We start from the raw sequence: 23829 nt of genomic DNA, 5'->3' as shown, positions 1-23829 counted from the left end.
GATACTCTGTGTTTTGCCGCTGTTGTGTCCCATCCCGTGCGTAAGTGGTTTGCTTCACTTCTTCCTCCTCCGCGCTCTCTATGCCGCCGTTTCAGCGGTCGTGCATAATAGGCCTTGGAGATGAAAGCTGGAAGCTATTGCTGTTGTGGATAAGGGGAGGAGGGGGCTTTAGAAGGCTGTCCCCTTTCTTATGGCCCACGGTAGCTGAGGCTCTACCTTGACAACATCCTAAACGTGCAGCCAGTGATGCACTTACAAGGTCATAGTGGACGTTGAATTGTGAAGAGATCCTTTTATTCCTTTTTGGGTTGTGGCATAATAACGGTGCAAGATTTTTCAGTATATTTTTGAGAAGATTGGTTTTTCTCCTTGGAGATTGTCCAGTACCGTCACTTTGAACTGCAAGGTATCTTCTTTTCCCCGTCTGTACTTCAAAATGATAGTTACCTTTACGGACCTTTGATATTTTTGTTGTTGTTAGTTGCGAAGTTGTGTCCAACCCATCACGACCCCATGGACAATGATCCTCCAGGCCTTCCTGTCCTCTACCATTCCCCAGAGTCCATTTAAGTTTGCACTGACTGCTTCACTGACTCCATCCAGCCACCTCATTCTCTGTCGTCCCCTTCTTCTTTTGCCCTCAATCGCTCCCAGCATTAGCCTCTTCTCCAGGGAGTCCTTCTCATGAGGTGGCCAAAGTATCTGAGTTTCATCTTCAGGATCTGGCCCTCTAAGGAGCAGTCAGGGCTGATCTCCTCTAGGACTGACCGGTTTGTTCGCCTTGCAGTCCAAGGGACTCGCAAGAGTCTTCTCCAGCACCAGAGTTCAAAAGCCTCAATTCTTTGATGCTCGGCCTTCCTTATGGTCCAACTTTCGCAGCCATACATTGCAACTGGGAAGACCATAGCCTTGACTAGACGCACTTTTGTTGGCAGGGTGATGTCTCTGTTTTTTAGGATGCTGTCTAGATTTGCCATAGCTTTCCTCCCCAGGAGCTAGGATCGTGGCTTATGGTGTGGTAAAGCGTTAGGTAGGGAATATTTACTTTGGTGTCAATGACTCGGCTCTTAGGGCAGTTGGTTTGAGAAATCTTAGAAGATACTCGAGGTGAGTGGGAAGGAGGGCAAAGGAGAGAATGACGCATCAGTCTGATTTGGCTTTGGAATATGGCAGTATCTTCTTTAGGATCAGGCCGCCCGCAAAATAATACACTGTTGTCATCAGGTGACAATCCCATTGGGTTGCAGAAATGCCAGAGGAGTAGTCTCTTGTTCTTTCACCCACAGAATATTTGACCACAGTTCCTTGCAAGTCCCGAGGACAATCCTAGGCCTGATAGGCTTAAATTATAGGATGGGCCCGTTTCAGTTGAATCTTAGCAGAACGATTAGAGGATATAAATGTATAAATGTATTAATAAAAATAAAGAATAAAAATCTGTCGCTCCCCCACATCGGCTTTTGCAAGACTTACCCCTGATCTACCGGCAGGACAAGGAAGAACCTTATTGGTGTGGGGATATTTCCCAGTGAGTGACAACAGCTGAAAGCCCTCCTGCAAGTTCGCAGCTCTTGATGATCCGGGAGTCTCTGGGGTGAAGGCAGAGATTAGCGACTACTGTGCTTTCCTGTAACAAGGTGGGAAGCTCCGAGATATTAAAGCAGGGGTAGTCAAACTGTGGCCCTCCAGATGTCCATGGACTACAATTCCCATGAGCCCCTGCCAGCATTCGCTGGCAGGGGCTCATGGGAATTGTAGTCCATGGACATCTGGAGGGCCGCAGTTTGACTACCCCTGGATTAGAGCATTTAAACAAAGGAATCAATTTCCTGGGGTGGGGTGGGGAGGGGAGGGGGGCCTTTCCCTCACTGAGGCTTTAATTCAGATGCTGAGCAGCTACCTGTCAGGGGCCCTTTAGTTTGTAGCACTGAGCAAGGCATTCGACCAGGTGTCTTGTAAATTCATCTTGTCAGCTCTCCACTTGTATTGAAACATACAGATCTACCCATGGCGTTGCTAGGAGACAAGCCCTTGTATATTATGGGGGGGGGGGAGCAATGAAGGTGCTAAGCCAGAAATCTGGTGTTTGACGCTTCCATTTGTCATGCCCTGTGTGTGTCTGTTGCGTTTTTTTTTTACTTTTGCAAGCTTTTTGTCTTGTTTCCACACCTTCCGTTCTTTGAAGAGTTGCGGGAGCAACTAGTCATGATGGGTATCAACTTTTTCCAGTATCTCCTTAAATAAGCTGCTGTGGAGCACAGGAAGGATAGAATCTGTGAAGGGGGCCATACAGGCCATCTAGTCCAACCCCCTGCAGCTCAATGCAGGATCAGCCAAATTCTGAAAGATGTCGCACTGTTCCAGTTTGTGGGCTTCCAAGAGGTCGCTGGTTGGCCTCTGTGAAAGAATTCTGGACCGGCTGTGCCTTTGATCTTTTTTATTTGTTCCACTTTCAATTCCTTCAACAAGCCTTTCTGGACTTTTTTACCTTTGAGAAACCCCTGAAACATTCTTCAGGCTTCAAGAAACCCCAGAAGCAGCATGATTGTGCAGAATATGGTTGGGAAGCAGAGCTGTGCACATGCCCACCTGGGGCTCCTCCCCTTCCCACTCCATCTAGGCCTGGGGTAGTCACACTGCAGCCCTCCAGATGTCATAGAATCATAGAGTTGGAAGGGGCCAGACAGGCCATCTAGTCCAACCCCCTGTTCACTGCCAGTGAAGACTGTCCATGGACTACAATTCCCATGAGCCCCTGCCAGCATTTGCAGTTTGACTATCCTTGCTCTAGGCCCATTATTAGCCTCATTGGGGGGGACAGGTCAACATGAACATATCTGGTCACATTACCCAGTAAATGTTTAACAATTTAAAAAAATATATTAATGAATTATTTAACTCCCACCCATTTGGGAAACCCTTCCTGGGCCATCAAGAAATTCTGGGGTTTCACAAAACCCTGTTTGAGAAAGTGTGTCTTCAACCATAGGTTGGTGGGATTATGGATAAGCCCAAAATCATCACTAATTACTAAACCTAAAGTTGAAGTTGTGTGCAGCCAACTCACTTCCTGCCAGTTTGGTCCTGCGAGTGTGCTGCCAATAGGGAGACGCCACTCTGCCAGTGAGGGCCAGTCAGTTCCAATTGCACTCTGCCAATTAGGGCCAAGCACTGCAAATTGCACTCAGTCAATGAGGGGAAATCAATTCAAATTGCATCCTGCCGATCAGTTCAAATTTCATGCAGACAACTCCGTCTCTACCTGATTGGCCCTCTCTGGGAGTGTGTTGCCAGTAGGGAGATAACACTCTTCAAGAGAGGGCCAATCAGTTCAAATTGCACTCTGCCAATTAGGGCCAAGCATTGCAAATTGCATTAATGAGGGCCAATCAGCTCAAATTGCATGCAGACAACTCAATCCCTACTTGATTGCCCCTCCCTGGGAGTGTGCAGTTAGTAGGGAGAGAGTGCTTTGCCAATGAGGCCCAGTCAGTTCTAACTGCTCTCTGCAAATAAGGGCCAATTAGTTTAAATTGCATGCAGACAATACACTCTGTACCTGATTGGCCCTTCCTGGTGGTTTGCTGCCAATAGGGAGATACCACTCTGCCAATCATGTGGCTTATCTGCTCTGCTCCCTGCTGCTTGCTGGGTGGAAGAGATGCTGGCCTCTTTGAAAGACCCTATTGCTTGTAAGTTGTTCGATTCTCAGCTTCTTTCCACTTTCCATCTCCCTAGGCAAGGGAGGGAAGCCAGTTGCTTCCTTTGCCTGTTGTGCTGGTCTCGGGTTTCAGCTCTCTGCTGGAAGGAAGCACAGATGAGGTGCAAGGGAGGCAAAGAGAATCATTATTTCAAAAAGAGAATGCCAAGGGGCAGGCAGAATGCAGTGCATGTCTTAACTCAGACCAGGAGTCAAGGATTCATCCAAGCAAAGGCATCAGCAGAAGGAACAGATCTACTACCCAGGGCCTCAGCCTCAAGTTAATATAGGCTGTCAGCAGCCTCTCAGCCCTCATTCTGTGATGACTCACAGACTTCTGCAGTCAGCAAATGTCTTGCTACCATGGCGTGGTGCCTTTTAGACTGGAGCTCTCTTCCAGCCCACAGCTGGCATTGCTTAATTGGCTCAGGTGAGCTGACAAGGCAGGGAGCTGCAGCTGGAGGATGGGCAGAGGAATGAGGAGTTCCTGCAGCAATTTTGGAATCTAAGCCCTGGTTTGTCTGCGGCTTCATTCCCTCCTGCTGGTCAGAGCTCTGTGCCTGTTGAACATCTGGCTGTGCTAAGCTCTCATCTGTCTGGGGCTTGGGTGAAGCTGGGAGCTCCTGGCAAGGCATTTACTCTTAGGAGCCCTCCCTTACAGGATCTCGGCTCTCCACACCTTTCGATGGCTCTGCAGTTGGACATTGGAACACTCTTTGCTTTTCCCCATCCTCCGTCTCAGAAGGGATGGTGAGTTCTAGCAGCCTTCTCCACCCAGCCTGGCCCTTGGGAGATGTGGGGGGATGGGAAGGAGGCAACCCCCCAAGGTCTTTCCTACCCAGCCTTTATGAGATGTGGGGTGGGAGGGAAGGAAGCGGCCCATCTCCTATTATCTTCCTGGAGCTCCTTGGCCTTTGGGAGAGGTGGAACAGGGCCAGAACCCAGAAAGTTCACAGTGCAGGTGTATGTGCTAGCGCCTGCTGTATTCCTGGGCCTGTTGTATTCCTGGGTGCAGCGGGTTTTGCCCCTAGTAAAATAATAATTACTGAAAACAGTTAATAACGTATGCAGTTCTTCTTGCAGTTGGACTGGATGGCCAAGGAGGCCCATTCCAACACTAAGTTTCTATTATTCACATGCTTCCAGCTAGCACACATGACATGAAGACAACAGTTTGCAAATAATATAAGTACTAGATTGGTTTTTGGTCTGGTCCAGCCTTGCTGTTCTTATGAATGTCATTTCAGCCCTCTGGAGAGGTGGTGCACAAGCAGAGTCAAACAGGATTGGGGCACGAAGCTACTTTTAAAGTTTGAACAATGGGGACATGTGCTGCCGCTAATTGAGTAACTTAGTAGCAGGAGTCCAGTCCAAAAAGCATTTAAGGGGTTGATGTCCTGAGCCAGTGGGATAAATAAGAAAATTGCCATGTGGCCTTGCTCAGAGAGACATATCAGGATTTCTCCTCCAAAGCCATATTTATGTGCTGCCACCTCTGGGATTTTTCTGCCCTCTCCCGTTTATTTTAAAATGTCAGAATATATATTTCTTGATGAAATAATATTGTGAATGGCCAAGGTTCTCTTCTCCGAAAGATGCACTGGCATTTTATGTGTGCACTCAAGATAACTTTCTATTGAGCTGACCTCTGTGAGACAGAAGGCAAACTTTTGACCTTTGTAAGGTTGCTTTTAAGGAGGTATTGAAAAATCGGAAGCTGGAATTGATGCATCAGGTAGATCCAGCCTAGGGAGGAGGGCATGTCTGTTTGGGGCGGACGGTGAAAGATGTTTTTTCTGCCTGCAGATTCGGCCGCCTTTGCGTTGGAGCCCACAAATTAAATTTAGTGAACCCCCTTTTATTTCTGTAACAATCCTGTATCCAGGTCTCATGCATTTTTCTGCCTTGAAAAATACATGTGGACAAACTGGATTTATTCTAGTTGAAACAGGTTTAAATGTGGGGACGCTGCCATAAATAGCATATTGACATTCCATCAGTGGAGTCATTATGAATGTCAGGGTGAGCTATGGAGAGTGTGGAGTAAAAAACCCGAAAAATCCATAGATAACCAAAGTGCACACGGGCAGTTACATTTCCATCTCTACAATGGCCGAGCATTTACTGTTAACATATTTGCTTCGTTGCTTGGACCGAAATGAGCTGTCATTAAGTCCTTACATGTTGGAAAGCAGGTTTATTGAGTTGCCTGTGACATTAGACTAATTTCCTATTGAGGAGGCAAAGAAATATAGTTTTGTGAGTTCCGTGCTCGCTGTAATGGCAAAAGTTGCCAGTCCTTGGAAAGAGCAGTCCAGGGCAGCCTTTGTATTTCGTCATGAGGTCAAGTGCTCCGTTATTTAAGTTGCCTTGACAACTGCCTGCCATCTTTCAGCCCCCAGTTGTGGTGCCCAGTAACCCAAATCCACACACATATCCCCACCATCATAATAGGCTGCCTAAGGAGGTGGTGAGCTCCCCCTCACTGGCAGCTCCCCCTCACTGGATACACACTTTTCTTGGATGCTTTAGGATGCTTAGGGCTGATCCTGCGTTGAGCAGGGGGTTGGACTAGATGGCCTGTATGGCCCCTTCCAACTCTATGATTCTATAAGAAAGTAAGAAGAGGCTGGATTAGACCACTAGTCCATCTAGTCTATCTAGTTCAGCATCTAGTCCAGGGGTAGTCAAATTTGCGGCCCTCCAGATGTGCATGGACTACAATTCCCAGGAGCCCCTGCCAGCATTTGCTGGCAGGGGCTCCTGGGAATTGTAGTCCATGCACATCTGGAGGGCCGCAGTTTGACTACCCCTGATCTAGTCCATCTGGTCTGGAGAACTCTTCCACCAGGCATTCACTTGAGGCCGACCAACTCAGGACATCTGCTGGTCTCCCTCTCCCAGACGCCCGTTCCAAGACTGAACAATTTGATTTCCCCAGGGGGTATATTAGCGTTGTTATTCATGTTGTGTTGTGATTGTTACCTGATATATCGTTGAGATGTTCTTTGAAATTTCTGCAATGCTATAGATTGTCGTAAAGTTCTATGTGAATTTGTGTGACGTTCTGTGTAAACCACCCAGAGCCGTACGGAAGGGCAGTATAAAAATCCAAATAAATAAATAAATTTCATCTCATACGGTGGCCAACCAGTTCCTTTGGAGGTGTAACAGCAGGGCTCCGAGGTCAAAGTCTTCCCCTGATATTGCATCCTGAACGTGAGATTCAGAGACCGGGTCAATTCTTCTCCCCCCAAAAAGGTGTAGCTACGATTTCTCCTTATGTGGAAAACGTATACGCCGTTCCTCCGAAGGCATTCTCATGCACTGTAGAAGAGGCATCCTCTGCACCGAACCAGATAATTGTTTCCCCTATCTTGTTCTCTGGATCTGCTTCAGTGGTCCTGAGCGGGGCCTTCAAAACGATGATCGGAAACAGCCCTCATCATCTCCGTTTGTCGTTGCTTTGGACCCGAGATGGCTTCCAGTTCTCCAGCTGGCCTTTCCCCCTCTCAGCGGGTCAGCCCATCCTGTACTTGCTACATTTAAGCCCATTCCGAAGGGCAGACTCGCTCAAGGAGGTAAAGGCACCGTCTCTTAAGAGGATCCCGGTTTGTTTACAAGCCTGCAGTGTTTTATTACATACCTCATTTAGCCCATTCATCATTTTAATAGAAAATTCACGACTCTGAAATTATTGGAGGAAAACTACATAGCCCCAAACGGAATGCGATTAGTTATTCTAGGCCTATCCAAGTGGCGAAAAGCAACCCCCCCCCAAAAAAAAAGAAAAAAGAAACCTTTCCTGGTACAAGTAGAAAGTTCACTAATGGATATTTGCAGTGCAGAGAAAACAATGAAGAAATTAGTGTTCACTCTTGACAATTAGGACTCAACCAGGAGCAATAGGGTCCAATTACCAGGTGTGCCTGTTTGCTGCCGGTCTGTTTTATTACATGAATGTCTGAAGCTGACATGCAAAATGTCCCATGTTAGTGGAATACGGCCTGCAGAAGGGGTTTTTGGGGGACATGTGTGGGGTGTTGACTTTATTTCCCAGTAATCCCAGGAAGACACATGAAGCTGCCTTCTATTGAATCTGATCATAGATCTGTCAAGGTTAGTAAGAAAATAAGAAGACCTCTGCTGGGTCAAACCAGGGGTCCATCTAGTCCAGCCTCCGGTTTCAGATAATGGCTAACCAGTTTGTCAGGAGGGCCAACCACAGGACACAGAGGCAAAGTCCTTCACAAAAATATAAGAAAATTCCTGCTGGCTCAGACCAGAGGTCCCTCTAGTCCAGCATCCCGTCTCACACAATGGCCAGTCAGTTCCTGTGGAGGGCCAACAACAGGGCAGAGAAGCTGAGGCCTTCCTAAGAACATCAGAAGAGCCCTGCTGGCTCAGACCAAGGGTCCATCTAGCCTAGCATCCTGTGTCACACAGTGGCTAACCAGTTCCTGTGGAGGGCCAACAACAGGGCAGAGAGGCCAAAGCCTTCTCAGGAACATCAGAAGAGTCCTGCTGGATCAGATCAGTGATCCATCCAGTCCAGCCTCCTGTCTCATGCAACAGCCAACTAGTTCCTCTGCAGGGCTCCCAATAGGGCCTAGACAAGGTCTTTTAATTAAGTGGAGATGCCAGGAATTGAAGAAGGAGCCTTTTTTGTTGTTCCACCACTGAGCTGCAGCCTCCCCCAAAGGCTTCCTTTCTGGTCAAGAACCTTTTACTAAGTGCTGCATTTTTCTACTTCTTTCATTTTTCATCTTCTTTCTTAGGGTTTTCAAACCTTGCTTTGGTTTTATGTTCCTTTCTGCTTCCTGCTTATTGTTTATGTTCCTTCCTGGACATGCGGCCTCCCCCTCCCACGCATACAGTCAAAACAAATGATACCAGGAGGGCAAGAAGAACTTCCCAGTGCAGTCTTCCGCACACCCAACATATTGTTTAAATCATGCTGTTCTGTGAATCAAACGAGGTAAAACTTCACATCCTGCCAACCTTGTTTTAAACCAGGCTTCAACTGAGTACTTTTGCTACCTCTTCTGTTGCTGGCATGAAGCCAGTCGGGGCCGGTTTTGCAAAGTGCAAGTGAAATCAACCCCATGGTCTCGGTGTTGCCAATGGGGGATCGCGTGGTGTCTGTTAGATTAGCGGTCCCCGACCTTTCTCAGGTCAGGGACCGCCTCCGGAGTGAGGGAAGAGCCGACGGCCCAGGTGCTGCGAAAACGCGCACGCGCAATTGCCGCGCATGCGTGTTTTCGCCACCAGGTGGCACTAACGCGCATGCGTGGCAACTGCGTGTGCGCGTTTTTGCCACTAGGGGGCGCTAACGCATGCACGTTTGCGTCACCGCCATGCCGGTGGCTGCGCCTGCCTCTTCCCTTCCTTCTTGCTCCCGGCGGGGGAAGGCAGGCGTGGCTGGCGGCGGCCCGGTACCGTGGCCTTTGCGGCCCGCCACTGGGCCGCGGACCGGGGGTTGATGACCCTTGTGTTAGATCAATGGTCTCGCTCCCAATGAGAGAGCTCATTTGACCGCAAGCTGAACAGGGGGTGGGAGTTTAGAACTCTGATTGTATCGCCATCTTTTAACGTTTAATGTTAACAAGGGGTTTTTATGGGTTGTATTGTATTTTATTGTCTTACTGTAGACGGCCATGAGACTAGTAGAGAGCAGCGGTATATAATTCTAAACATAAATAAATATAAATAAATTCCTTTCTCTTGACCAACCCTGTGCTTGGACCCTGTTTCTTCACCGTACAGACCGTCTCCAGTAATGTAGCATGCAGGGCCCAGGCTGGTTCGATTTCATCAGATCTTGGAAGATAAGGAAGGCCAACCTTGGCTACTTTTTGGATGGGAACACCAAAAACACTCCAGGAAACACTAATCAGGGCTTTCTTCCAGCATTGGAGGCTAGAGGCAGCAAGTTTGGGGAAAGCAGACAGCTACATGCTTCCTCATGCCAATTTTTCAAATATTGAGGGTTATATCCACTCCAGGATATCGCGGGGGAAGGTGAGGTCGCTCCGGATCAATCCTGCTTGTTGAAGAGGGGAAATTTAAATCACCCAAAATCAAAATGGAAATCGCGTTCAGTGTAGACGGCAGGGATTGAATCTACCTGGCTTTGGAATCAAAGCTCTGTGCAGATTCAGCACAGAGTCAGTGTCAAACCACCTCTGTTACCATTTAGCCAAGGAAACCACATAAGGGGCTTGCAATACCAGCTGGGTCTCGATGGCACTTTACAAGTACACAATGCTGTAGCTGGGTAGTTTTGCTGTGATATTTCTTTTGGGGGGGGGCAGGGAAAAGGGGATTAAAAGAAAATGCCTTGCTCTGCTTGGCACAGTATTACCTGACGTCTTCAGCAAATATATGTAAAATTACAATTTTTTCCCTGACATTTGAAATTAATTCTTCCCGATATTTAAACAGTATAGCTAATTGAAACACCCTTCCTTTGGGTTTTTTTTTTGCTGGTCCTAATCCCAGGGTGATTTGTGTCCCGTGAGCGAATGTAATAAAATTATATTTCAACGATTAAACTTTAAATCCGACTTAGATCCCTTTTCAAACAAAGTTGCTTTTCAAACACTGCTTCCCCGCCTCCATACTGAGAGGAGTCAGGTAGACTGGGAAGCATGCAAAATAAGCAGAGAACTTGAGATGCTTAGGTTCTCCATCTTGAGAGGCTTTCAAACAGAGGCTGGATAGCCATCTGATGGAGAGGCTGATTCTGTGAAGGCTCAAGGGGGTGGCAGGTGACAGTGGAGAAGCGATAGGGTTGGGAGTGTCCTGCATAGTGCAGGGGATTGGACTAGATGACCCAGGAGGCCCCTTCCAATTCTATGATTCTAAATTCCGTCTAAACCTCCGGAAGAAGTTCCTGACAGTCAGAGTGGTTCCTCAGTGGAACAAGCTTCCTCGGGAGGAGGTGGATTCTCCATCTTCGGAAGCTTTTAAACAGAGGCTGGAGAGCCATTTGACGGAGAGGCTGATTCTGTGAAGGCTCAAGGGGGTGGCAGGTGACAGTGGGTGAGCGATAGGGTTGTGAGTGTCCTGCATAGTGCAGGGGGTTGGACTAGATGACCCAGGAGGCCCCTTCCAACTCTATCATTCTGTGATTCTAAACCTATTGATCACAGAGTTAAGGCCCCTGGTTTTTAAATAACATTTGCCTTTAACGGTGGCTGCACTGCGCATCTGTATCTGTGCCTCTCTTTCGCCCACTCCTCCACTCTTTGATTACTTGTGGGCCTTTGGCGCCTGTCCCTCTCCCCAGCAGAGTGACACGACAAAAGCCGAAAGAACAGTTGTCAGGGGCTGTCCTTCTAAACGATACGGCGGAACTGTGCGCAGCAGATTAAAACCGGTTTCCCTCTGACAGAAATCGTTAAAGGTAACAAAAACCCTCCCCAGTTCGGGCATAACAATGCGCCAAGGGTCACAGCTCGGCTTCCTTTCTAGCTAGGCATATGTCTTAATATGTTTGTTTGGATGGATGGATGTGTTTTTAATGAACCGAAGAGAAATAAATGCAAGTGCTTGAATTCTCCCTCCCCCCCAAAAAAAACAAAATAAAACCGGAGAGGGTAAGATTTATTTTGCTTGAGACAGAAATAACTAAATCGCAATCTGCATTTACTAACGTCGTAGAACCGTCGTCTGGGGTACTTCTCTTGACCCAGCATCCGTCCTTTGATTGGTCGGGGAGCAGAGGGAAAACCACCTGTATTATTAAAGGAACGAAAATTAACCAGGTTTCCCTGCCATTTGTACAACATAAACGTTATATACGGCTATAAAAATGCCTGCGGTCGCCGCAGAGTTCCGTAATTTATGTAATGTGGATTTTGAGGAATGGATTTGCAGTAGACGCCACTTCCTTGTTGATGCTGGAGACATGCCTTCTTCAGTAAGCACTGCCTATATGAAGGCAAGAGCAGGAAACCTGGGCTTCCCACCAATCCACGGGGTTCGTCTGAGATTTGGGAACTCTGTTGAGAGCCTGGTGGTTGTTCTGGACCAAGCACTGTTGCTGGTGAAGCAAGTTAATGCCATGGAACAGTGGTCCCCAACCTTTTTATCACCAGGGACCACTCAATGCTGGGGACCACTCACCGGGGACCACTCAGGGGGGACCACTCAACGCCTTTTACTGAGGCCCGGGGGGGGTAGTTTACTCCTCTACTCTCAGCCACTGCCCTAGCGCTTTCTGATTGCTATGGTAATGTTTAAACATCCCTTCAAAATAAGATACAGACACGCCACAACAATGAAGTGTGTTGTAAAGGGTTGGGGGGGGATGAAGTAAAGGGCCGGGGGTGGGGGGGAGAAGGCGTCCTTCGGGGCCCACCTTCAATTCGTCGAAGGACCACATGTGGTCCGTGGCCCACAGGTTGGGGATCGCTACCATGGAATCAGGGCTTTCTTCCAGCGTTATTCTTACAAATACTTTTCCTTGTTCCGGGCCGGATTCAGTATCAAGCCCGAACACGCAAGCGTCCATTTCATGATGGCAGAGAACTCTGCTTCCTCTCTTTTTCCTTCTGCCCGTTAAGGATTTGTAACCTTTTGCTCTGCGCTGATCCAGAAGCCATCGCGTCTAATTAAATTTCCTGTTTGCAAATCTGCCCACTGCTGCGGTGCTCCGCCACCTGGCCCCGCTTTAATTCCCCGCACGTTTTGAAAAACAATATTTCACTCCTTCTCGTTTTCCTAATTATCATGCAGATAAACAGTAGGGATCATGACATTAGGATAAGCATGTGCCTTATGGTTTTGCCCTGGAGAAACTCTTGCTGCTCCCCCCCCCCTCTCCCGCCATGGGCTGTACCCTGGTAATAAATGAGTAAGCTCACAATACTTTACGATAGATAGTTAATGGTCCTGTGACTGAGCCAACAGGCCTGCTTCTATAGCATCTGTCACAATCCATAGTCATTAGCATACCTTTAATGGTTTCCTTTCATAACAATTTCTACTGGGGCATTTAGAAGAAGAGAATTCCAAATGCAAGGAAACATTCCTGCCCGTGTATAATTTTTGGAGAGAGAGAGAGAGAGCTTCCTTTCCCTCCCAGTATACACCCAAGGTATTTGAATGCACTTTAGGCTATTAATTTGTTTTCGGCACTTCACTCAGAAAAGCCCACCCCCCCTCCCCAGCCCTCCAACCATTTCTGTACCCCCTCTGACAGCCCTGGCGCAAGAGTGTTCTGCTATTGGTCTTCTAGTACTAGCGGGTAGAGTACAGATCCACTTGAAATGTCTCGCCAAGGCCAGTAGAAATGCACACAGCGCTGTGGTGGTGGGGGAGCATGGCTCATGCCGGCACGGGCTTGTAGAGCTGCCAAGAAAGGTTTGCAGTTGGCATTGTGGCACAGGAGAGCTGAATATGATTTGGGTTTCCCTTTAATATTTCCAGGGTGCGGTGGGAACGGAGAGTGTTTTCGAGAGGTTCGTTTCTCTGGTCGGGCTCGAAGGGACCTGATGCTGTGATAATGGAAGGCCGGTTTTCTCCCGATAAGCGTGTCCGTAGCCGCTCCATTCGTAGCACCATGCAGAAAATGGCCCCCTGCTCCCAGCCGACAAAACACGGGTAGAAAACGCACGCAATTGCAAGCTGAAAACAGAATATTATCAAAGTGGTCGAGTTAAAGTTGCGTTTGGGAAGTGGGTAGAGGAAGAAAATGGCCACAACCCATTTGAAAATTGTCACTTTGTGCTGGAGGTGATTCTCCTCCACACGCATGCTTAGTATTTCTATTAGTGTCAAATGGCTTCCATTATACTGTCATAACCAGCCTGTGCTCCACTTGGGAGTTTTGCAGAATGTTATCTGTAGTTGTATTCCTTTATTTTCTTTTCTGTTATTCCAGCCTTTCTCACTCGAACTCAAAGCGTATTGCAAGCAGTGAGTCAAGATGGTTGGCAGGGCGAGATGTGCAGAAGACTCTTCTCCAGTGCCTGAAGCTCTCCCGGCAGACGGGAGAGCAGGGATGGGCAAACTGTGGCTCTCCAGATGTTCATGGACTACTGTTCCCACGAGCCCCCGACAATTAGCCGTGCTGGCATGGGCTTATGGGAACAGTAGCCCATGAACATCTGGAGAGCCACAGTTTAGCCACCCTTGGGACAGGTGGCCTCATGAGGCTGCCTCCTACTGCATAAGACCGTTGGTCCCTCTAGGTCAGTCTTGTCTATTCCTACTGGCAGAGGCTCTCTAGGGTCTCAGGCGGTGGTCTTTCACTTCAGCTACTGCCTGGTCCTTTTAGTTGGAGATACTGGGGATTGAACCTGGGACCGTCTGGTGTTTTGGCCACTATGTGACATGGAATGTTATACTAGATGTACCACTGGCCTAGAATCATAGAATCCTAGAGTTGGAAGGGGCCATACAGGCCATCTAGTCCAACCCCCTGCTCAACGCAGGATCAGCCCTAAGCATCCTAAAGCATCCAAGAAAAGTGTGCATCCAACCTTTGCTTGAAGACCGCCAGTGAGGGGGAGCTCACCACCCCCTTAGGCTGCTCCTTCCATTGCTGAACTAGATTCCTAGAATCCCAGAGTGGGAAGGGGACACAGAGGCCATCTAGTCCCACCCCCTGCTCAATGCAGGGTCAGCTGAAGCATCCAGGAGAAGTATCTGTTCAGCCTCTGCTTGAAGACCCCCAGTGAGGGGAAGCTCACCATGTCCGTGGCTCCGTGGCTCCCTCCCTTTATTTTACATCATCCCAGTCCAGTTAGCCCGACAGAGGGTATTTAAGAGGTGGGGGGGTGGGTGGAGGGGTGCTGGCTTTAACTGTGTCTTGATTATTGTAAACCAACCCTAGCCAGCTTTTGTGGAGGGATGGTATAGAAGTTAAACAAGTAAGTCTGGCCTGGAACCCGATTCTCTTAGCCCCCCTTTCCCCTCCTGCCTTCCCTCTGCGTGTGGGTGTCATTGACGGCCACCGTTTATGCAAATCATAGTATTTTGCAATGTCTCCGTGAGCAAAGAATGTCACTGAAGTCTCTTAAGTCCGACAGCTTGCTGAAAGAGGGACACAATGCGCAGTCAGAACACGTGCCCGTCCCTCCCTACCCGTCTCGGTTGGCTTCCCTGGGGCGCATCACCTTTGGGCGCAGCAGATTGTGGGTGCTAATTCTTCCACAAGGGCTTCTCGGCCAACCTCGTAATTACGGCCTGCGGCTCTGCTGCTTGCCACTGGTGTGCACCCCTGCTAATGGGAGTCCCCCAAATTTTGGGACGGCTTGTCTAACGTTATGCACCTTCTCGCAGACCCCATAAAGCACCTCTGAGAGATCTCCGCGGGGGACTCGTGTGCTACCTTAGAAAACAGCAGTTACAGCCTACTGCAAGCAATTTTCCCTTAACTTGCAGTTGATATAGAACAATTTAGAAAATTGATGCATCTGTCATCATTCTAAATGGGCAGGGGGCACTGCCAAGTTTGGCGCGAAGGCGCAGAGAACCCACAACTTTTTGCTAATAGTGAGGAAAAGAAAAATCCATTTTATGCTCCATTAAACTGTTACACATCATAAATAATTTATGCGCAGCCCCGCTCCATCCTGCAACGTGGATGATAGAACTCGTGTGTGTGTGTGTGTGTATGTGTATGTTGGGGTGGGTTTTTTTGGGAGCGTTTTAATGAATGTAATAGTTTTCTTTTTTTCTTGCTTTCTTAAAACAGAACTGTGTGATTCTCGAATTCCCGTGGATGCCGTATAATTGTAACGGGATTAAATGATCTCAGAAAGGGGGGTTTAATACGTACGAGCGGGTGGCGTCCGTGGCTGTTTTTGCGAGGTGCCTTTGTAAATAATTAAAATGTTAACTTCTGAGGCGTGAGGGCCCTCTGATAATTTCCCCCTTCTCCGAGAACAGGGACGGGGCTAGAATTGGAAGGGATAAAAAGGAGGAGGAGGAGAAGGAGAAGAGGAGGAGGAGGAGGAGGAGGAGGAGGAGTTAGTTCTTATAGACCGCTTTTCTCTACCCGAAGGAGTCTCAAAGAGGCTTACAATCGCCTTCCCTTTCCTCTCCCTACAACAGACACCCTGTGAGGTGGATGAGGCTGAGAGAGCCCTGATATCACTGCTCGGTCAGAACAGCTTTATCAGTGCCGTGGCGAGCCCAAGGTCACCCAGCTGGTTGCATGTGGGGGAGTGCAGAGTCGAACCCGGCACGCCAGATTAGAAGTCCGCACTCCTGACCACTACACCAAACTGGAAAGAAAAGAAGGAAAGCTTCAGCTATCAGGATATTTCCTATGAAAAGAAGAATGGTGTCTAGGCACCACAATTGAAGAAGGATGTAGAGAAACTGGAGCGTGTCCAGAGGAGGGCGACAAAGATGGTGAGGGGTTTGGAGACCAAGATGTATGAGGAAAGGTTGGGGGAGCGTGTTCTGTTCAGCCTGGAGAAAAGACAAGAGATTATTTGATCTCCATCTTCAAGTACTTGTAGGGCTTTCCTATAGAAGATGGAGCAAAGTTGCTTTCTATTACCCCAGAGGGTTGAACTTTAAGAGAAACATGCAGAAGAAGTTCCTGACATTTTTAGCAGTTCCTCAGTGGAACAGGCTTCCTCGGGAGGTGGTGAGTTCTCCTTCTTTGTTAAGTTTTTAAGCAGAGGCTAGGGAGCCATCTCACAGAATTGCTGATTCTGTGAACTTAGGCAGACGGTGAGTGGGTGGGTGGAAGGGTCGTGTCTGTGCCTGGCTCTTGTGGCCTTTTCTTCCCTGCCCAGGGAAAAGATTGCAACTTTGGGATCGGGAAGAGATTATCATACAGGCCAGACTGGCCAGGGATTCTGTTTTTTCTTTTGGAGGGGGCATCGTTTGGGCATGGAATTGGGGTCTAAATAAAGATGTTAACCCTTACTGTAGTCATCACAACCAAGAATTAAACTCTAACCCTAACCTAACTTCTTTGCAATTCCTCATAATTTCACTATTGTATTTAGTACAATGTCTGAGCGTCTATAGACAGCAGTTGGTTAAGAAATGGAATGGTATAAAGTTAGCGAGTCAACAATGGCAAGAACATTGCACAGGTGTTTCGGTGCCGTACAGCAGTGGTCTTCAACCCCCGGTCTGTGGCCCGGTATCGGGCCGCTGCCATGGTACCGGGCCGCCAGCGGCCGCGCCTGCCTTCCCCCCCCCTGCAGCGAGAGGGGGGGAAGAAGCAGGCGTGGCCGCTGGCACGCCAGCGACGCAAATGCGCACGCGTGGAGCCGCCGTGCATGCGGGTTTGCGCCCCCTGCTGGCGAAAACGCGCACCTGCGGCTGTTATGCGCATGCGTGTTAGCGCCACCTAGTGGTGAAAACGCGCATGCGTGGCAACTGCACGTGTGCGTTTACGTGCAGCTGCTGTGGCCGGGCCGCCGGCTCTCTCCCACCCTTGGAGGCGGTCCCCGATCGCTACCGTACAGCTTTATACTTCCCCGGTGGATGTTGTGAGACATGACAATAAAATCACCGCTGAAAAATGCCATTCTCCCCAGTGAAAATTTAGGTGCCATGGCCACCTGGTGCCTGGGAGTTTTTCGAGCTTTTCCCCAAAACTCCTCACAAAACGCTGGTCCACATGCTTCCTTGGAAGTCTCCAAAGAAAATTACGTTACAGTCTCCCGAATAATCTGGTTAATTCTAATCTACTCACGTATGCAATTAACTCAGTCGGGGGCGTTTAAACCTGAGCCAATTACTACACAGATGTACCTCCAGGTATTCTGTGGCGACTCGTGTTATTTTGGGTGGTGCGTGGGTGTGTTTACATTAGTCGCAACATGTCAGTCGCTAGAGAAAGTGTCCCTGTGCTAGTGTGTTATAGTAAGCAGCAGAATTCTTAAATCCTGGCTGGGGCTCATGTAGTCAGAAGTAAGTCTCCTAGAGCAGGGGTAGTCATTTGCTGGCAGGGGCTCATGGGAATTGTAGTCCATGGACATCTGGAGGACCACAGGTTGACTAGCCCTGTCCTAGAGCTCTGTGCAACTTTTTTTTCTTCTTCACATATATCTTGAATTGCCTCTTTGGTCGTAAAACAAGGTCTGATCTTCTGTTTTACACTTGCCCCAAAGCGATAGGGGCAGTTCAGTGGGGAAATTACATTGATTTTTGTTATGATCTCCCCCCCCCCCATTTCCTCTTGGAAAGAAAATCTGTTCAGTGAAAGGAACCACAGCTTTCGAAAGCCTCCGTTTTGCCTTTCAATGGATCTCCTGCCGTCCAATCGGTATGACATCAGGAACGCCCTTAGGTGGCCTTCGCTGTGAGAATCAGGCCCAGTAGGAGAGCATTATTATGCTGCCACTTTCAGAAATTAGGACTGTTTTCTTGAGGAATTGGTATTGGGGTTTTATTGACTGGAACGGTTTATCTGTTTCATCTGTATGGTGTTTTATCTTACATGTAAACCACCACGAGCCGGTACCTCTGGGAGTGGCGGTATATAAATACAATAAATAAAACAAACAAAAACAAATAAATAAATAAAAATCTGGTATCTTTCTGGCTTTGGGTGTAAACTTGCATTTATTCTCCTGTGCTTTTAAGCGAAGATTCTTTGTTGTTGTTGTTGTTGTTTATTTTATTTTATTTTATTTTATTTTATTTTATTTTATTTCTTATTTGCCACTCCCGAAATGCCGGCTAGTGGCAGGTTACATAATGATCCAATAAAATAAAATCCACAAATAAAATCCAATTAAAACCCATATCCTTAAAAAAATCCTTTAAAAATGCTATACAATATAGCAGTACTATAGATAGTACAGATATACTGTAGTACAGATAGTTCTGCAGTGCGCAGTGCTAGTTTTATTTAAAAGGTCTGTAGTAACTTTGTACTTTCTACAAGCAGGAGATGGCAAAGTCCTGTGGGGGGGCATATCATCTTCTCTTCCTCACTGCTCCCCCTTTCAATTCCTTAAGCATCCATTCCTCCAGCTGCTCCCCTTTTCTTCCCTTCTCTCCTTCCCACCCATCAGCCAACCTGTCTTTATCTCCCTTTTGGCATCACCAAGTGAGATGTCATAGCAGAGTGGGAATTCGAACCTGGGACTCCTAGATCCCAGTGGGCAATTCTGACCTCTACACCAGTGGTCCCCAACCCACAGGCCACGGCCTTGGCGCCGGGCCGTGGCTCCCTCTCCCCGCCACCCCCACAGTAAAAAACTTCCCAGGCCGCAAGCTTGTGGCCTGGGAAGCTTCTTACTGCGGGAGGGGGGGAGAGGGAATCAGGGCCGCGCCCGCGCATTGCGCATGTGCGGCCGGGCCGCGCACGCGCACACACGCGATGCATGGCACTTTCGCACATGTGCGAAAATGCCGCGCATGTGCTATTTCGGCCGTGCATGTGCTATTTTGCCCGTGCATGGCGCATGTGCGCATGCGTGGCTGGGCCGTGCATGCGCAATGCGCGGGCGGGCATGCGTGGGCGGGCAGTTGTCCTGCCGGTCCCCAACCTCAAAAAGGCTGGGGACCACTGCTCTACACCACACTGGCTTCTCGGGGGCGGCTGCTATTGAACTGTAGCAAGAAGCCAGTCCTGGGTGAGTCATGCTGGTTATGTTTTAGCCAATCACCAGGCAGTTTATTTTTATTATTATTATTATTGAATTTATTTCCCGCCACTCCCTTGCGGCTCGTGGCGGGTTACAACAGTATAAAAACCCCATAAAATACATTAAAACCAATTAACATGTCAATAGTTAATGACTACCTGGCAAGAGCGGCTAATCAACTACCCATTCCCCCCCTAGCAAGTGGAGAGGGGATACTGATGGTACTCGTTTCTAATCCCAATCCTCAGGTCCTGGGGGGGCGTAGATGTTAAGCCTGGTCTCAACCGTAAACCTGGCGGAAGAGCTCTGTCTTGCAGGCCCTGCGGAACGATGGAAGTTCCCGCAGGGCCCGCAGCTCTCCCGGGAGCTCATTCCCCCAGGCAGGGGCCAGGACCGAGAAGGCCCTGGCCCTGGTTGAGGCCAGGCGTGCTTCCCTAGGGCCGGGGACGACCAATAGATTTTCTCCCGCAGAACGTAAAGCTCTACGGGGGGCATAGGGCGATAAGCGGTCCCTCAGGTATGTGGGTCCCAACTCGCGTAAAGCCTTGAAGGTTAAAACCAAAACCTTGAACCGGATCCGGGCAGCAATTGGCAACCAGTGCAGCTGCCTCAGCACTGGCTGGATATGGGCCCTCCAAGGTGTGCCAGTGAGGACCCTGGCAGCTGCGTTCTGCACTAGCTGAAGTTTCCGGATCAAGGACAAGGGAAGGCCCGCGTAGAGCGAGTTACAGAAATCTATTCTGGAGGTGACCGTTGCATGGATCACCGTGGCCAGGTGTTCGGGGGACAGGTAGGGCGCTAGTAGTCGGGCCTGGCGAAGTTGGAAGTTCTCCCATGTTTGTGTGAATAACGACTGAATGTCAAGGGGATTGATTGGCTGTTTTGGCAAAGAATTATCATTGGCTGTATTTGGATGTGTGACACAGTTTACTAATGTAACATAATTAATATTTGCTTTCTATTCCCACGGTCATGTAAGGAGTTCTTAGTCTGACGAAGAGTGCTTGCACTCGAAAGCTCACTCCCTGAATCAATCTTTGTTGGTCTTCAAGGTGCTACTAGACTCTGATTCTACTGTGCTACTTCAGACCAACACGGCTACCCATTTGAATCTATTTCAAGGGGAGCCTCTAGGATAGCCGTACTGGAAATGCGTCAAGCTTAGAATCCTAGTTATTTTTTACGATGTCAGACATCTAGTAGTCTCCGTTAAGCTTGCGGCACCCTCTTTGGAACGTTTGCACCAACCTCGAGTGCCGATAGCTCCCCGGCGTGAATCCCCACCTAAGCCGATCGCACGGCGGCGTCTGCTTCATTTCCACTCGTCGTCGGAAGCAGAGAGCTGTGGGCGCGCCACAAAACAATGAGTGCCTGTTGGTCATAAAGATAGAGTATTTCTCCTTTCTGAATTATGCTGTAGGAAGGTGTTCTGATGATTTGGAAGTCTAATTAAATACCTGATATTGCTCTCGCTACAGCTGTTAGCATTTTTATGAAAAGCAAATAATGTGTTGGTAAGCGTTAAAATAATGGGATATGGCTAGCGGGTAGCCGACTACACCAGATCTGCCACTCGGAGATAAGGGGCATATTTGCCAGCAAGCGCTTATGTGTCAGTTCCATTAATGCTATTATGTTTGTGCATATATCAAGGAGTGCATATGCTCAGAGTTAATGTCTTCAAGGACCGGAGGAAGCGTCTGTCTCCTTTTTCGCTGTCATAGTCACTCGCGGGTTCTGGAAGCACGTGAAATTTCCACTGTCAAACAAAGTTATCTGTTTCCACCTCGGTCCAGCAGTCTTCTTCCGCGTATTGCGGGCTTTCTCAACCAGGGTTTTGTGAAACCCTGGAGATTTGGGTTTCTTTGATGGCCCTGGAATGGTTCCCGAAACGGATGGGCCTTTTCGGTCCTGGCCCCCACCCGGTGGATATGAGCCCTCGGGTGAGCTGCGGGCCCTGAGGGATTTGTCACCTTTCCGCAGGGCCTGTAAAACGGAGCTCTTCTGCCAGGTTTATGGTTGAGGTTGGGTTCTGCGAGGTAGAGTGTTGCCCCCCCCGGGGGGTCTGAAGTATACATCATCTCCCCCATTCTCTATCGCCTTGGTAGGTGGGAGTAGACTGTGATTGGCTGCCGTCATATTATGTTAAGATTTTTAATGTCTTTTAATGGGTTTTAATTGGGGTTTTTAAGACAACTGTTACCCGCCACGAGCCTACCCAGGGAGTGGCGGGAAATAAATCAAATACTACTACTACTACTACTACTACTACTACTACTACTACTACTACTACTAATTCATTTTAATATATTTTAAAAAATTGTTAAACTTTTATTGGGTGGTGTGATCATATATGGTCAGGTCAACCTGCCCCCTTCCAATGGCCAATGTTGGGGAAGGGAGGGGCCCTGGGTGGGCGTGTGCACAGCTAAGCTTCCCAACCATATTCTACACAATCATACCACTTCTGGGGTTTCTTGAAGCCTGAAGAATGTTTCAAGGGTTTCTCCGTGGTCAAGAACTTGAGAAAGGCTGGTGTATAGTCAGGAGATACTGGGCATCAGAATCAGTACTCAGGGTGCTGGCCTAGTAGCTTCCTTTTACACCCGCCGACCAGCTGTGGTTTAAAAGTTTGTGTAAATTGTTATGAGAAGCTTGAGTACACTGGATTGCTGCAGGGGAAGGCCACCGCCGGAAGGCGGCTTGGCCCAGCGAGGAGAATTATGAAAGTCACCTTGGGTCCCTGTTGGGGAGAAAGGTGGGGTACAAGCAAAGAAAATGAATTAAGAACCAACTCTTCTTCTTCTTCTTCCTCTTCTTCCTCTTCTTCTTCTTCCTCTTCTTCTTCTTCTTCCTCTTCCTCTTTTTACTCCTCTTCCTCTTCCTCTTCCTCTTCATTAGTATCAGGACTCTCTCAGCCTCACCTCCCTCCCATGGTGTCTATTGTGGGGAGAGGAAAGGGAAAGCGACCATAAGCTGCTTTGAGACTCCTTTGGGTCGAGAAAAGCGGCATATAAGACTCAACTCTTCTTCTTCTAGGGCTCATCTGTGTTTGTGCTGACCAGTGTGTGCTCATCTCCTGATGTCTGACCTTTAAACATTAGAGAATAGGATTTTGTGGTCAACATTGTATTAACATACGCAATTGTTAATTTTATGTTTCAATAAAACCGGGCTCCTGGGGAGCCCGGGGGTCCAGAGTCTGCTGGACCAGCTCCGCGTACGTGCGTATCCTTCCAACCACCGGACTCTTTCTCTCCTCTACTGCTCGAGGAAGACTAAAACAGCCAGCGTCCTTGTTCCTTCCCAGCGAAACGTTTGTCCCCGGATGAATGAGGGATCACTTTCGTTGTGCAGTGCTCCGCCGTATTAAATCTTAATCAATAACAATGCTTGGTTAATTGCTGGAGTGGGTTTATATATTAGGCAGATTGCTGTTTGTAAATGCTGGATTACATTAACCAAAGCAGCTAATTACCAGCAACAGAATAAACACAAGGTTTGCTTAAAAGCTTCCATCCATAGCTCGAAGCAGCTTGATATTACAGTCAATGCTTGAAAATAAGGTAATGGCATTATACATACATCTATAATGCAGGCCAATTTCTTTCAAAACGCATGTAAGTATTATTACTTTACTAGGAGGCTGAGGAACATGATTTATTTAATGTATTCCAGTCCCCATAATGTTGAGACATAACTGTGGTGGCGGGCGAGGAGGAAGAGCACAGTGCGCTGTCTGTGGTACATGAATCATGGTCTAAAGTGCTTGTAATTTTTAAAGACACTTAGGGGAACTGTGAAATTTATACTGTGCAGTTTTAGGATTAGGAAAGGCTGGAAGAAGAATGGACCAGAGTATGGGGCTACTTCTATATAATTGAGTGCCCAAATCCTAAAATGGAAAGCCTCCTCCAAATCCCTTGCCCTCTTTTGGTTTCTTTTTTGTAAAGTCACTTTGGATTATTAAAAAAGCCCCAGCAGCTTTCATATAAACACAATATAATAAACACATTGTAATAGCATAGACAAATTGTAAATTCTCCCAGACCAGGGGCTACTTCCCTATAGGGTTGTTTCAGAGGGTAACCGTGTCGGTCTGCAGTAGAATAGATCCAAGTCCAGGAGCAGCTTAGAGACAGACAAGAGTTGCAGCGTATGAGCTTTCAAGAATCAGAGCCAGCTTGGCGTAGCGCTTAAGATCAGTGGCTTCTCATCTGGCGAACTGAGTTTGATTTCCCGCTCCTGCACATGAAGTCAGCTGGGTGACCTAGGGCTCATCATAGCCCTGATAGTGATGCTCTCGCAGAGCAGTAATATCAGGGCTCTCTCAGCCTCACCCACCTCACAGGGTGTCTATTGTGGGGAGAGGAAAGGGAAGGCGACTATAAGCCGCTTTGAGCCTCCTTCGGGTAGGGAAAAGCAGCATATAAGAACCAACTCTTCTTCTTCTTCAGTAATCTCAGGGCTCTCTCAGCCTCACCCACCTCACAGGATGTCTATTGTGGGGAGAGGAAAGGGAAGGCGACTGTAAGCCGCTTTGAGACTCCT

General features: G+C 48.2%; 1 protein-coding gene across 1 annotated transcript in view; it reads left to right on the top strand.

Annotated features, from left to right (window-relative positions):
• Window positions 1–23829, top strand: part of CHCHD3 (coiled-coil-helix-coiled-coil-helix domain containing 3) — a 273988-nt gene that overhangs the window by 93142 nt on the left and 157017 nt on the right. The gene's annotated exons all lie outside the window — the stretch shown is intronic.

This window comes from Paroedura picta, chromosome 5 (genome assembly GCF_049243985.1).
Source record: "Paroedura picta isolate Pp20150507F chromosome 5, Ppicta_v3.0, whole genome shotgun sequence".
Taxonomy (NCBI): Eukaryota; Metazoa; Chordata; class Lepidosauria; order Squamata; family Gekkonidae; genus Paroedura; species Paroedura picta.
The sequence above is the reverse complement of the archived record's forward strand: the minus strand, read 5'-3'. Positions and strand labels throughout refer to the sequence as shown.